Here is a 13063-nt window from a genome sequence, read left to right on the forward strand (position 1 = left end):
ATTGATATTACTAATGTACACATTTAAATACATACACTCAATAAATTTTCTTATTTGTCATTTTTTATTTTCTCAAATCTTAGTACACAACATTATTTGCTATTTTAGCTATATAAATTTGCCATGTTTTTATATCGACTCTTGTTAATTTTCTCGTTTCAGGTTCTATATCTTTGTGTAAAGAATTTAATCTTTTCGTTTTGGTCATTTTGCAGTTCGTATAACTGCTTTTGTGAACTGGGTAAACTTTGAATTCAAGACCTAGTCTTTATAACATCACGATATACCGGTCCTGATGTATTTTTTTTCTACAACAATTGCCACTAACAAATGATAAGTAATTTCGCTTTGATTACTATTTTAGTTCGCTGCCTTAGTTTTGCTATTTTTAAATTCATTTTTAACTTGATATAGTTACACGTAAAAACCTTGTTTAGTGTCTCAAGGAGCATATCCTTTTGTTTTATGTTCTTTTGTTTACTTAATTACATGTACTTATAATGTTCTCTAAATAACTCATTAGTTAAGTAAATCTTGCTTTCCTTTTCTGGATTAAGCCCTGTAAAAAATCTTGTATCTCTGTACTAACAAGTAAGACTATTTGATGCATTCTTTGTGTACGTATTCAGCCTATACATTTGTCAATGTTGTAAAATACTGTACGTTTCTTGGTTGATTGCTTTTTTCAAGTATGTTTTTTTAATTGTATATGTTAACCATCGTAAAATGATTGTTTACCGAGAGTGTGCTATTTTATTAATTAAACACACATGGTATACTACTTAGGACATTAAAAATATCCACTCGCAAACAAACGGCTAAATAAATAGTGTGATAATATTTAGGGAATCCTCTAGCGTTGAATATACTAAAAGGTATATAGAATTTATACAATCAACGCATAAACAACGGCTAAACTCACTGAAGCGTTCACAATCCGCACGGACATGTATATAGCTCTCTATTAGCTACATGCTACAAAGAGCCGCAACAACATGTACAGTTTTATCAGCGTTTCTAAGGGATTTGATATTAAATTTTGTAGACAAAAGTCTTTAGGACTTCATCCGCATAATGGCTCTTTCTACATGGATTCGTTGGGCAGCTATCCGTCTGGAGTCGACTGTTTCTTCCTCTGACAGTTGTGTTCTACCCTTCATAAATGCAGGAATGTTCAATTTTACACGCCGACTACACATGGCCTCACCAATTGTGAATCCACGGTCTTCCATAACCTCGTCACCGGGAAGTAAATAGTCCAGAAATCCACACTTCTTTGTTATATAACTGTCACTTGCTCTCCCCCCAAACCATAGGGAAACATACATGATGAAACCATTTGGAGCTATTGCAATTAAAAACTTTGCCGTGTTGTGGCTTTTTACGTACTCCATATTTGTGCTCTTACTTTCAATGAAAATGGCCGCTGTATATAAATTTCAGAGCAATCATTTAAGCACGGTGTCTTGGGAAAAGATGTAATCAATGACTTTGGTAATGTTCTTTGTATTGTTTCACAAGGTAGCGAAACAATGCACTTCGATAAGTGTTCCGACATAATTTCAACCCATGAATGGTACACTTTGCTGATCAACTGATGTGGCACTCTGAAGCGGCTACCAATGTCTTCAAATGTCAGTGCCAATCTCAGTCGCAGCAAGACTGACAATATCTGGTTGGCCACACTCATTTCATAGGGCAGCCCTTGGCCAAACTTACTTAATGTTGCCACCAGTGTCAGGAAAATTGCCGAACTCAATCCAGTGTAAAACTGGGAATCAGAATCCGTTTCAATGTATTCCACACCAAATTCTGGAGAGTTATGTTGTGTAGAGGCGTTCCGAGTTTATCCGCTGTACCAATAGCTGTGGTCAAGTGACACAATATCAATTGTCTGTGTGCTGCAATCAACCAACTTAGGTTTGCTGACATTTTTACACATTTCCGGGTATTTCTGACAGCACACAGATACACACTGTTCATTGTGAATGCATTGTTCAAAATCTAATATTTTAGTGGCCACCATTTTACAGGGTAAAGTATCTTCATCTGTCAAGGCTGGCTTAAGAGGCGTTTCTGACTGAATGTCCAGTACTGGCTGTTGTTCCCATGGGGCAGACATTTTCCCTCTCTTCTAATGGATGTCGTATCAAGGGTCTTCGACCAGGGGTCTTTGGGGTAATTGGCTGATATCCCATCTCAAGAACAGAAACCGGGTTCTGCTTAGTGGGGCGGCCATCGATAAAATGCTTGGAACAGACCTGAAACAATATGAAATAATATTAATTACTATTTTATGGTTCATACATCTTAACATTTTGTGAATATGAAAAAAAATGATTTAAATTTCCACATGGAAAACGTATACCCATTTTGCATTTTAGCTATTAGATAATGATTGTATTATTACTTTAGGTTACAACTTATTTATGTATATGTTCATGCAGGTAATGTATATCACCTGTATGTGAAAAAGATTATAATTTATATAAGAGATTCAGTCTATAACATGTACAAATAATTGAGAGTTACTTTTTGTATAGGACTAGATTTTGCTCTAAATATTGCCAGCACAAAAGTAGCTCAATATTTGTAGAGCATCAACATGTTGGACTTATAGTTATAAGTTTATAAAGTGTCATTATGAGATTAATTAACAGCAAAGGATAATATTTAATATTCAATATTGAATAAATGACAGGTGATTAAAGCCATTATTTATTATTATAAATATTTCTGTCACTTACCACTGATTTGGCATGCGGATTGAAATCTTTCCTGTTGATAGATTTCAACCACTGAAGACGATTTTCCCCTTCGGCCGGAATCACAGGTGTTGGGCGTGTGGCCAAGTCACTTTAACACTATCAATTTGTCATAAAACAACATTTTTTTTATCATATTGACCAAAACAAAACAATTTTTTTTTCTGATATGTTATATATGAACAAGGTAGGTATCTCTTGACACAGGAAAATCACCTTCTTCAACATTTTAAGCGATTAATTGCCTAAATGGCGGTCGATTTTCGTAAACTATGTACCATTTTGTTGGGAAAGGTTGCCTCGTGACGAAAAATGACCACAAACGGCTACTTTCCGACATAAACTACAAGAAAATACTTCTCGAACTCGAAAAAAATGCTAGGTCGGCGTCGATCTGACCGATAATTCAGTGCCGATTTTACAAGAGTAAAACTATCGAAATACCACAGCTACCGAACGTAATAAGCATTAATACAATAAACAAATAAGAGTTTATCAACTTATAACACATATTTGTATTCTTGTCCACACCAAACACTTATATAATCGTTTTGTTTGAATGTTTATGTCAATCGTGTACGATGATCCGTCTTTCACCTTAAGCTATTTATCGAACCTTTGGTTCCGCGCCACAGAGTTACTGAATACCTGAAACCGAGAACCGTATTTTATTTCGAGCGTCTAATCGACATGGAGCTTGGCTCGCAATTGCCGATAAACAATATCCGATTTACAACAATTTCGACGTTATAATGCAAACAAAAATACAAATATGTGTTGTAAGTTGATATAGTCTTATTTGTTTATTATATTAATGCGTATTATGTTCGGTAGCTGTGGTATTTCGATAGTTTTACTCTTGTAAAATCGGCACTGAACTATCGGTCAGATCGACGCCGACCTAGCATTTTTTTCGAGTTCGAGAAGTATTTTCTTGTAGTTTATGTCGGCAAGTAGCCGTTTGTGGTCATTTTTCGTCACGAGGCAACCTTTCCCAACAAAATGGTACATAGTTAACGAAAATCGACCGCCATTTAGGCAATAAATCGCATAAAATGTTGATGAAGGTGATTTTCCTGTGTCAAGAGATACCTACCTTGTTCAAATATAACATATCAGAAAAAAATTTTTTTTTTTTTGGTCAATATGATAAAAAATGTTGTTTTATGACAAATTGATAGTGTTTAAGTGACTTGGCCACGCGCCCTTCACCTGTGGCCGGAATGCAATGGAATTTGAATGGAACTAGACACGGACAATCCTTGGCAATTAAACCTTTGTGCACTTCACACGGTCCATTTTCCCAGTCATACAAATTCTTCTTATTGTTAGTACAGTTAACAATAACACATTGCCTTCAACCACCACGTTTATACGGCATTTTGTCGAGATTCCCGTTATCGTTTCAATTTTCCTTTTTTTCACTTCTTTAATGGCGGCTGTAGATTTGAAGAGTATTTATCAGGGGAGATAATTCGTGCAGTCAATAAATATAGAACCGTCTATACGACCAGTTTAAATTGAGCGCGTCACAAGAGAATACGTAAGGTAATATCTACATCTATGTTAAGAAATGCGTAGCATTTCTCCGCGACTGTTTTTTTTTTTTGGGGGGGGGGGGGGGGGGGGGGGATGTACAGTCACAATGGATAGGGTGAAACACGGACTTGTTTTGCGCGTTTATGTTGTCGTGATGACATGGATGTATGCAGGTAATATTATTAAGACTTTTTTTCATCTGAGTGTCATTAGAACATATATTGTAATTTCTTCTTACGCGACCAATTACGATTGTTATTTTTTCATACGAGTCCAACAATAAATAGTTTGAAGATATTGATGATATTCTGCCATAGTTCAAAAAGTAATATTTATTACACAATATTGGCATTATTCAATAAAAAGGTAAACGACGTCTAATTCTGGTAAACAAACACGAAATATGAACCCAATTCGTTCTAAACTGTCATTTGTTAAAAACGCTTGTTTTGATTAGCATATTCATTTTATATACTACACGTCTAAGTAGTAATTCTCTTTAAAAATCTTCAAACATAATATTATGAAATAAAAATGCTACAAGAATATTATTGTTTAAAAGACTTTGGCAACATTTGATGCTAAAATGTTCAAGATTCAAGCACGAATATTCAAAGGGCAAAATAAAACTCCTGAAAAATAAAAATAAAATATGTTTTGTCGATTGTAACAACAATCGACGATCGTTCAAATGATAGAGCCTTAAAAACGTTTTCCTTCGATAATTGATCAAAAGCTGGTATTGTCAACATAGAGATTTTACTACCATTTGACATTGAAAAGCTTTCGCGGTGAGGTGATAGCCAGTTAGCTTTTGCTTCAAAAAGTTTCGGGTTCGAATCCAAGGCGATTTACTTTTTTAACAGTTGTAATGTTTATCCTTGTAACTAAGATAATGTAATTACTATGTTTGTTCCGTGTGATTATGATAATTTAAACTATACCAGATAATTCAATATTGTTAGTAATTTCATTCGATTTATTTTCAAAAATAAAAATGAAAATATGCCATCAAATTCGTTTAATCGATTGAAATGCTCATGTCGTTTGTGTTTATTTTGGTAAGTAAGATATACATTTAACAAAATGTATATTAATATTTCATTTGTTTTTCGCAATGCTCTAGAGTAATTTTTGTATTTCAAACGACTGCATTTTTTCAGCTGCAGTAATTTGAAAGATCTTTGCTTGACTACATTGATTTTGAACAGACTGACATGCAGGCCTCATAACATGCAATGCGCAATATATGTCATTTAAATTGAATGGTGATAACTTGTCTGTCAGCTCAAAATATCACGATGCAATTGTTAGGGGAATACCGGCGGTTTGCTTATAAATCCTCAAAGCTTATTTGCATTTAAACATTACCGCAAGAACTTTCCACTAAAGAGTTTTCACCATTATTGCTGGTTAATTTTATCTGAAGGATTTTTTGTAAAACAACAGTGTACGATAACAGAGACAGAAGAATACTTTCAAGTACAGTATTCAAAATTAGTAAATACTTAACAACGCTAAGTTAAAAGTATTTGGATCGATCACAATCAAGTGGATTGATACGACGGTAGAGACTGAATAAAAGCTGTGTTCGTAACTAATGTCCGCAGGTTGCAAACATTATGAACTAACTGCTTTTAAATTGTTGACAATACTGCGTGTATAAATTGTAATGAACGTACTGACAGTACTGGTGTGACGATGCTTTCGATGAGGAGGGATATAAAAGCATCAATTTAAGTTTATCTACATGTACATCTCCACAATTGTGTTTGTGGATACGAAAATTTTGGATACGGAAAAAAATGGGTACGAACATTTTGGGCACAGAAAAATATAAACAAAATTGGTAAGGTACGAAAACAAATTGGGTACGAAAAAAAGTGGGTACGAAAAAAACATCAAATTTGGGTACGAAATTTTTTTTGGGTACTAAACAAAATTTGGGTACGAATTATTTTTAGGGGTATGGGGAAGAAGTACTCGTGGGGAACTTGACCCATTCAGCGAAACTGGGAGGGGGGTTACATTCTCGATCAAATCTAAAAATAACTACATTTGGGGTTTTCCCAGCGTCACAGCGTTTGAAGTGTCACCTGGCAGTTTCGTGTCTGGTTCCTGTCTCGATAAATTTGAAAGAGGGCAGCAATTAAGCTGCCTTTACCTTTATCAATGATAATCGGCGAGGTATGCCGTTTGAGGAAATTTAGCTAACTCAATCGGACTGACTCGGTCTTTTACATAGGTCGCCATTGTGAATAATTGTTTCATGGAATGATAACTTAGACGAGCTGCTTCGCTGAAGCAGCATCGTCAAAAAGGATTATGGCCTAAATTTAACAAACCTACACCTTTTTATTCATTCAGAACTTCAGTTATTTATGTTGTAAGAAATCGTACTTGATTGATGAATGTGCTTGTTTTTCACTGTCCCTGTCTCTTGATTATATATATTTTCTTCATAAAATGAAAATAATCCACTTTTAAACGCTCATGTTAAGTTAACTGTGCCCTAATCACTATGCCATCGAAATTAATCCGGACACTTCTACATCTGAATTAACTAATTCTCCATACTTTGAATCACGATATACATGTATTTTATTGCAAGTATGTAATGCATATATGAAAGTTGATCTGAACCTAGAAATAAATGAGTTTCATAAAAAATGAAAAAAAGTAGCAACAACAACCAGCACTGATAATGACGATGATCATTGTATGATAACATACAGATAAGGGCTTTTGTGTAAATAACATGATCATGGTGATAATTGGAGTTGATTTCGTTGAAAATGAAAAAGTACCCGATTTAGATAAAAATGCGGTGAACTATTTACGAACTATTTGAGTCTGAAAACCGGATATGAAACACATGATAATATATGTCTGTGAGGACAACACCGATACATATGACTTATGGCACCATAGTGATATCATTTATCTTTCAGATTCCAGTTCATGTCCATCAAAGAATGGGCTGTTTATGTTCGGTTCCACCTGTCAGTACGTCTGTCATTGTGCTGGAGGGGGACAGTGTGATAGCCTCACTGGAGATTGTCCCAATGGCTGTGAAGGAAGCTGGTTCGGAATTGGATGTCAATATTGTAAATAATATTTTATTGCAGACAAAAAGCTACATAAGAAAGTATTAGTAGTGCAAGTGTAGACGTTTTTCTTTAAATAGTAAACATCAAATATATTACGGTAAAGCGCATATCTTGTGCATATAATCCTAAGTATAGTATCGCAATGTTATGGATATAAATTCACCGCTTTGTTTACCTTGCGAGTGGATACCTTGTATGATGCAACTAAATGCGCGGTTTAGAAGTAAAATATACACCCACCCACAAACTCCTTGACAGTAGAATGAAAAAGCAGTAGAATCAAGACACATTTCTGAATAGGACAAAGTGCCATTAATCCGGCTGGCGTGCCACCGGCGATCTAAAACAATTCGACAATTTTGTTTTCATCTTTCATATGTAAAGGTTTTATTTGTTATTATCATGTTTTTGTTTCAGCGTTTAACGTGTCTTGCCAATTATATCCACTTATTTTCAAAACACTTACTAGGTGATGACTACACCTTTGAGGATTATTTAAAAAATGAAAACAATGAAGCGAAAGTAAAAATTAACCAACATTTTTGTCGAGAACGATTTTAATAAATAAAAGAATTTTTATTTAAACCTCTCAATGCTTTTTTAGTTCAGAAACATTTATATGCTATTTAAAATGACCATACCGCCAAATAAACATGCATTTGACATATCAGATTTACTAGATGTCTCTGCACTGAATGTCAAGTCCACAAGACATATCGACAACCAGCCAAACGCCCAATACGCAGACCGAGCCATCGATAAGGATGTCACTACATGCAGCTACACAAACTACTCATGGGCTGGAAGATACAGGGCCATTCCGACGTACTGGATTATCTTCTATGAAACAAATATGACGTTCAGGGAAGGATATGAGATTGTGTTGATATTACACCAGACATATTTAGGTTTGCTGTTTATTTTTAGAAACAATTAAAGGGGCCTTTTCACGTTTTGGTAGATTGACATAATTAAAAAAAATGTTTCAGATTCGCTCATTTTCGCTGTCGTTATGATATTTGTTAGAAAAAAAATGATACCGAACAATTACCATGCTTTTAAAATATCCATTATACGCATCTTTTGACGATTTAAAGGGACATTTTCACAGATTTTGGCATGTATTGAAGTTTGTCATTAACTACTGCTGCTGCTGCTACTACTACTACTACTACTACTACTACTTCTACTACTACTACTACTACTACTACTACTACTACTACTACTACTACTACTACTACTACTACTACTACTACAACAACAACTACAACTACTACTACTACTACTACTACTACTACTACAACTACTACTACTACTACTACTACTACTACTACTACTTCTACTACTACTATTACTACTACTACTACTACTACTACTACTACTACTACTACTACTACTACTACTACTACTACTATTACTTCTACTACTACTACTACTACTACTACTACTACTACTACTACTACTACTACTACTACTACTACTACTACTACTACTACTGCTACTACTACTACTACTACAAATACTACTACTACTACTACTACTACTACTAATGATAACACATATCTTTCAGGCGACTTTAAATCTTTCAAGATATACATCGAAAACTTCCCTGCAGACAAGATGTGTACAACTGATGAATGTAGGAATTACATACCCACAAATCGCCAGCTGTGCTACCAACATGACGGCAGCAACATAATCAGTACGACCATGGCAGTGAAATGCGACAGGACTTTGGTGGGAAACTCACTGAGAGTGGAATTGAAGGACAAGGACACGCAGCTTGTACTGTGTGACATCAAGATAAGTCAAGGCAAGTGTATCATATTTATGACATATTCAGAATAATGTTAAATTCTAAAAAAACTAACATACTTTGTATAGAGCTAGGAACAACCTCGAATCATATACATTATGGGTGTCCAAAAATTTTGTTTTATGTCTAAGTTTATTTCACAAGTTCCAAAAGGTCAAAAGACCCATGAGTGCAACATATTTACAAGCAATAAATGGCAAGACAGCGCTTACAAAGTATATGATAGTACACATATACATGTAGTTGGAAATAGTGCAAAAAGAAAAACCAAAAACTTTTCAATACATGAGAGCAGGATGACAGAAGGTAGTTATAAACTTATAAGTAAAAAGTGGAGATCGTTTACAACAAAACCCATGAGGACAATATAAGTTACTTGTACAAGCATAAAACAACAAAGCAGCGCATACACACTACATGATAGTAAACATATAGGTAGAGATAGTGCAATAGACGTTTCATTACATGAAAACAGGGTGACAAAAATTTAATATAAAGTTATAAAGTGAAAGTGGAGATATTTAACAAAAAACTTATTAAACAGATAAGCATGTATTAAAAGTGTACCCATAGTAGTGATTGAGCATATTATTGATATAAGTACTGTTTTCTCAACTCAAAAGAATAGAATATATTAGTGCCAAAGTTTCTTTTCTGTATCTAAGTACTGTTTTTTGTTTGAAGTAATTGTATGAACTTATGCATACTTGATCTTGTGCCAAAAAAGTAGACACATGCAATGCAATAATAAATCCATAGAGCTTATATTTTTCTTATATTTTAAGGCCGTAACTTAGCTTTCAAGAAAACGACCAGCTCGAGTTCGGCCATTGACACCTTTTCTGCAGTCGATGGAAGCGAGCAAACTTGCACCAGGGTGCAAACATCAAACCCGTGGTGGCAGGTGGATCTCGGCTCTGAAGTACAGATTAATTACATCCGGATACAGTCATCTGGCGAATGTAAATTTTTAGTTTGTGCGTTGAAAAACATAAAACTGTTATTCTGAACATCATACTTGAATTGAAGGCGTGGCCATTATAGATTAATATCATTGTAAATGTTGGTATGTTGTTGCTATTGCAATGAACACTACTCTAGAAATAGAGTGGTTACATGTATGTTATTTAAAAACCCGTTTAAATATTTTATATTAATATAACTTGTAAGACCTGGTTTCGAAATTTATAAATATTTTTACTCTGTATGAAAATGAAAATGAAAATTAATATATAAAGTTAACCTCATTCTGTCTGTCTGTCTGTCTGTCTGTCTGTCTGTCTGTCTGTCTGTCTGTCTGGCTGCCTGTCTGCCTGCCTGCCTGCATGCCTGCCTGCCTGCCTGTCTGTCTGTCTGTCTGTCTGTCTGTCTCTGTCTATCTCTGTGTGTCTTTGTGTCTGTGTGTCTGTCTGTGTGTCTGTCTGTTCATCCGTCCGTCCGTCTGTCTTTCTATATGCATGTTTGTATGTTTGTCTTATTTTCTGTCTGTGTCGACATATGTATTAAAAAAATGTTTTCAGTTCCATTAAAATATCCTTCCATACATGGGAAACTCTTAAGAGAATGGTTTACAATACGTACCTACTACACAATGGAAAACCCGCATTCGATTGTTACATCGTCAGTGGCTAGATACATCCGCGTGGACAGCCAATACACTATAGGGATGTGCGAGGCGTATGTATTAGGAGGTACATACATTTCATATTTTGTATCACATTAAAATTTTGGCAGATGATGTTTAATTCAATTTGATAACACATGAATTGGACTGCGTCTTTGTGTTGTTGTTAAAAACAAACTCTGAAAAAAACTCGTTCTCAACCTAATTGTTTAACAAAAGATGATCTAAACGAACGTCAACCTAACATGAAAGTATACTTCGACATAATCGTACTTTGCATGACATACATTGATGCTCAATTCTCAATGGCAGAATGCCCTTCATTGAAGTGGGGTGAATCGTGCCAATACAGCTGTGGACCTTGCAACAATGGTTCCACATGCAATCCGATATTCGGGACATGCACGGATGGATGCGCTAGTGGATACAAAAATCCGTATTGTTCTGAAGGTATTAGTATATATGAACATAAGGTTAATATGTTTTCCCGACTATATTGTCCATATGTTTCAAAGTTGTAAACGTGTATTTCCAGAACATGTCAAAACATATCAACACTCATAGTAGCCGCTAGCGGCTCATAGTAGCCAGATGCTGGCCAGAACATATTCTTATATAAAAAAGTGCTATTATGAGCAAGATGGAAGCCACAACCAATACTTTAATATTAATCTTGAAAACACAAAAGTCTTATAGTAGCCACTAGTGCGTCTTAGTAGCCAGAAGGTAGACACAATTGTAGAATGACATCATATTTTGTATGATGTCATGACATCACTGGTTATGTCATCAGACAAAAATCAAAATAGCTGAAGAATCTGACAAACAAAAAGAAGTTACTGGGAAAGAGTTAGTCATTGTAAGTAAGCTGTGGTGGTTAATACAGTTTCAAGTGGTGTATATTAATGAAAAAGCATGGATTTGGAAATAAAAACCTGAATTATTGAAATATTAAATATGATTATTCATACCCAAAAAAGGATGTAAAGTTTTAACACTGAAATTTTTCTTTAACATTTGATAAGGCTAAAAACAAAGGTTTTGAATAAAAATCATGTTTTAATTCATGTGTTGAAGGTTTGTATCTATACTTATTATAAGATAATTTATTTTTACATTTCAATTGTTGTTGCTTTTAAACAAAAGCAGTAAAATTACATGTATCAGAGCAAGATTAATTTTATCTCTGGATTATTTCAAAAGGTTGTCATTATGTTTTAATTTTAGCTGTTGGGCTGGCCATTTGTCAAGTCAACATAAAAGACAAAAGCAATCCATATAAATTATTTCTAGGAGAGTTTCTGATAAAAAAAATAAAAATAATGTTGCAATTTTTCCGATTGGCCCCACTTTCCTCAGGACAGGTGTCCTAAATGGTCATTTTTTTTCTGAACATTTGTCCTAAATCATGAAAAACTTTCAGACAGCATGTTATTGTAAAGTTAATAAACTAATCAAAACTAAATCCAATTACATTTTACTTCAAATAATAAACACTTTATAACTATAGACTTTTAGGAATTTTTTTAGTAGAAAATGCATTGGTTTGCAATGTATAATATGGTATTGTAGGTTCATATATGTTTATGGCTGTCAAGGATTGCAATCATTTCACTCTGGAACAGCAGACGATTTACATATGTATTTCATAAATCTTTCGGCTAGAGCAGAGCCAAAACTAGCAGCGGCAACCGAGCCGCAACTAGTAGCCAGAAAGCGCATTTGCATACGAAAAACAACCTTGCGGCTACAAAGCGGCAACTAGTAGCGGCCACCGAGCCGCAATTAGTAGCCAGAGCAGAGCAAGAACTAGCAGCCGCAACATAGCCAGAACTAGTTGCGGCAACCGAGACGCAACTAGTAGCCAGAAAGCGCATTTCATACGAAAAACGAACATGCGGCTACAAACGTCAAAGCCGCAACTAGTAGCGGCTACTGAGCCGAAACATTGCGGCAACTGAGCCGCTAATAGTTGCCGCAGGGCCTAAAGTTTCGTAAGGGTTAACATTAAACTGTTACCAGTCATCTGAAATTAATTTTTATTGAACTATGTAATGAAACAGTCATAGATCATCTCTCGGTAATGACCCATTTTTGCTTACTTGTCACAACCTTAAAACTTTCCACACTTCTATAATAGGCGAAGCAAATCTGGATTTAGGGGATCTTCAATGGTACATTTACACTTTAGCTCTGTCACAAGATTGCT

Source organism: Dreissena polymorpha, chromosome 14 (genome assembly GCF_020536995.1).
Source record: "Dreissena polymorpha isolate Duluth1 chromosome 14, UMN_Dpol_1.0, whole genome shotgun sequence".
In the NCBI taxonomy this organism is placed as follows: domain Eukaryota; kingdom Metazoa; phylum Mollusca; class Bivalvia; order Myida; family Dreissenidae; genus Dreissena; species Dreissena polymorpha.